Below are 4,094 nucleotides of genomic sequence, written 5' to 3'. Positions count from 1 at the left end.
TAACAAGCTATGATACTGAAGGCAAAATATTACCCAATCTGGAATCCTCCATAAAGCATGAGGGTTGACCAGGTAGCTCTTAGTTTTCCAAATCTCTAGTAATATAAATTATTATGAAAATTTCAATATAAGGAATTCTTTTCCATTCATAAGTATATAAGAAATAATTTTATTTTACTAAAAATCAACTGAACTGTGAGTTTGTGCATATATCTAGCCTAGGTAAAGTTTGCTGTTAGACTTTCCTAACATGGGAAACAAGGGTTCATCTTAGTGTCTTACTCAACATCAGAACAGCATGGAAACCCCTGGTTATCATGTGTGACCAGACATACATACAAGTGGGCACTGACATATAGCTAGCTGTGCCCACCTATCTGCCAGCGGATGCTTAGGGATTGCTGCTCTGATGTCACACTTAAAGCATAGGTCATTACATTGAGATTAAGGTTCAGTGTCTAGATATTGCTTTCCCTCATAGGTCATGAAACCATGTCCTTTGTGGCCACTTTTCCAAAAATTATCATAGAGAAAATCTGGCTCCTATAGATTTCTGTATTCTAACAATCTAAGAATCATCATATCGTATCCATAGCTGAGAAGAAGAGAACAATAAATTCATGCAACTGCTCAGCTCACTTTCTCCACTTATATATCCAAGATTCCAGCAAGGACATGTTGGTGCCCATAGTGGATGAGTTTTTCCACCTCAATGAACTCAATTAAGAAAATTGACTCGAGGTATGCCCAGAGGCAGTCTCCCTGTTGAGTCTGGATCTGTTGACAGCTGGCACTGACCATTAGAACAGTGTTCCTCTCTTCTCATATATGTATGCTATTATGTTACTAAAAGTGGCAAAGAGCTAAGAAATCTTAGATCAAGAAATTAATGTAAGAATATAATCTTGATTGACACAGATATTATATCTTTGACTAGTGAAATATTTTAAATGATTTATTAACAAATTTTATCTTATGTGCAAGGCATATGCTATGTCCTTTAAATGTATCTCTTAGTAAGTACCAAAGCCATGGGGTCAGTGGACTCAGATACTTCTGTTTATCTATAAAGTCCTATCGGTCCTCCTCCACTTCCCAAGAGAATTGAAAACTTTTGTTTTTGTTGTTTGTTTGTTTTAAAGAACATACTTATGTTCCTTGAAAACCACGAATCAAAGGAAGCTGTCCTAAGAACCTTTAGGCATGGATGACTGATGCTCCTGAATCTAGGATAAAGTCACCCATGCAAGGGCTGCTCAACACTGGATCATCACACACTGAGGAAAGTTGACTGGAGATTGGTTTGTGACCTTTTTAAAACTTTGAATATATTCCCTTCCCTACCACAATTCCTCCTTTTACTTCTCCATCCTTCCATCCTTTCCTCCACAACTCTGAAATTTATTTCTTTTTCTCTGCCCACCAAGTCCAGTTTATTTTACTCACCTGTTCTTGGGAGAAGAACCCGTCCTGGTGTGTGGTCAGTCTATCAGGGGTCACATCTTTAAGGAAAACTGACTCTCTCACACCCAGCAGCTGTCAAATGCTAACAGCTCCTCAGTTACTGGTGGGATTTTATGTTCTCCTCATATCTATACTGAGAGTTTGTCTGGCTAGAGTGTCCATGGGGCTTGTGTGAGCAGCTGCAACCACTGTGAAGTCATACACTCATCTTACCTGTTGTGTCTGGAAAACACTTTGCTTGATGTTTTTACCTATCTCTTCCTCTCACAATATGTCTGCCCCCTTGTATGCAATGATTTATGAGCTCTGTGTGTGTGTGTGTGTGTGTGTGTGTGTGTGTGCGCGCGCGCGCACGCGCGCATGAGTGTTTGGGAGGGTGAAGGGGTGAAATAAGAGACATTTGTGTTCTTTTTTCATTTTTTAAAATATTATTATTATTTTACTTATTCACTGCTCCATGCCTCTCTCCTGGACACCTCCTCCCACAATCCTTTTCCCCCATGCCACTTTTCTTTCTTTTTTGAGCAAGTGGGGGCCTCTGGGTATCTTCCTCCACCCTTACACATACCATTTTGTGTTTCTAAGAAGCTTGGAATTACCTAGGAATGGCTGTATATAGAAGAGGTACATGTGACTCTGCCACTGTGAAGAACCAAGGCAACTAAAGAAAAAAACACAATCCAAGCACAGTGATTGAAGAACTTTGGACATTAGCAAGTAAGTGATGGAAATCCTGAACAGCATAGAGAGTCAGAAAAGCAATCTAGAGATAAGAACTAAGCAAATTACAACTCGGGCTTCCTGGTGATATAGGAATGGTGCACAAAAACTACCGCTAAGTAAAAGAAGGTTCCAGCAACTCTAATCATAACCCAAACCAGCTGTTGTAACTATAGGAGGACCCTAGAGTAACTACAAGCTAAAAAGTCTCTTTGAGGACATAGCTGGTATGAAAGCAACCACTCTGCTTCAAAGACAGAACTAACACTGGGTATCTTCTAATCTCATCAACTTATAGAAGTCAGGGTATGCCAGCAGCCATGACTAAGGCTGCCATCTTGCCTTAGTAGCTAGCAGCTGACCACTAGCACTTACTAAACTTTAGCCTGAATGTACTTAAGTAGAAAGAAAACAGTTGCTTCAGCTTCCAACAGCTTCAGAGCAATGGCTACTGTAGTCATTAACCCATATTCCTCCAGTGCCCAACTAGCAGGACCACAGAATGTCTCTGCCCCAGGTCAATGCCTTGACATTGCTTTAAGTACTTGAGAAGAGTCCTATCTGTGTCCTAAAACTCGAAGAATATGGTTGCCAGGGCTCCAAGCCTGATATCAATTACTATGTACCTGTAAAATTTAGTGAAAGCCTTCCAAGTCCATGATTAGCTGCTAGTTCAAATTTCCCATTGTCATTCAAGTTTTTCTGATCCAGATCTATAACTGCCTACAGCCCATGGGTCTATTAGTAGTTCCTGTGTGACTTAGAGACCTTCCCATTCATGTCCATATGCACAAAGATCGCAGACAGCTGCACTAAAAGCCCAGGAGTCACTTATGTTGGACCACAGGCATAAGGAACTGTCTCCCTCAAACCCTGTATATTACCCCCAGGGGTATAAGCCTAACCAAAACTTGAAAACATCTCAGGGGAATTAGAAATAATAGATCACAGAATTGGGACCTTAGTTTTATAGTAAAAGCTCTAGCAAGTGTGCTTGGCCCTTGGGGACGGACAGTAAAGACAGAAGAAATCTAAGCACAGCACTGGATACACTTCTAGAGAACCTGAGTTTGGTTCTTAGTACCCACATTTTTATTTATAACTTTAGTAACCCCAGTTATAGAGGCTCTGACACTCGCTTCTGGCCTTTGCAGGCATTAGGGATGTAAGTGATACATACATGCAAGCAAGATACCCATATACATAAAATAAAAATAAAATTTAAACTAGAGTAATTATGAAATCATATCAAACATTTTCTGAGAGTGCAATAAAATTAGGAATCAATAGAAAGAAAGCTTGAGAATCTATTAAAATACAATACAAAGAAATTAAACTGCTTACTTTTGAAGTAATTGATACTGTAAAAAGAATTCCAATTGTCACTTTTTCATAAATGATATATTATTTATATACTCCCAAACACTGGCTAAAAGCTATTATATTAATAAGTGAATTCAGCTAAGTTACATGACACAAACCCAACATATAAAAGTAGTAGCATTGTTGTATGCTAATAGTGAATTATTTGAAATAGAAATCAAGAAACCATTCACATGTACAAAATTTACAGAGGCGATTAAAAATTTAGGGGTAAATTTAACCAAAGACATGAAAACTATCTGTAATGAAAACAATAAAATATTAATGAAAGAAATTGAAGAGGATACACACATACAGAAGAAACATTTTTAAAAATGTTCATACTATCCAAGCAAATTTACAAGTTCAGTGAAAAGCCTATTAAATTTCCAGTTTTTTTTAACATTAGGAGTAAATTGATTAATTGATTAATTGATAGATGTCTGTATACATATATATGAATGTACATATATACATACATAGCATATATAGATACACATACACACACACACACACACACACACACACACATGAATGACACCATAAAA

This window comes from Mus musculus, chromosome 19 (genome assembly GCF_000001635.26).
Source record: "Mus musculus strain C57BL/6J chromosome 19, GRCm38.p6 C57BL/6J".
In the NCBI taxonomy this organism is placed as follows: domain Eukaryota; kingdom Metazoa; phylum Chordata; class Mammalia; order Rodentia; family Muridae; genus Mus; species Mus musculus.
The sequence above is the reverse complement of the archived record's forward strand: the minus strand, read 5'-3'. Positions refer to the sequence as shown.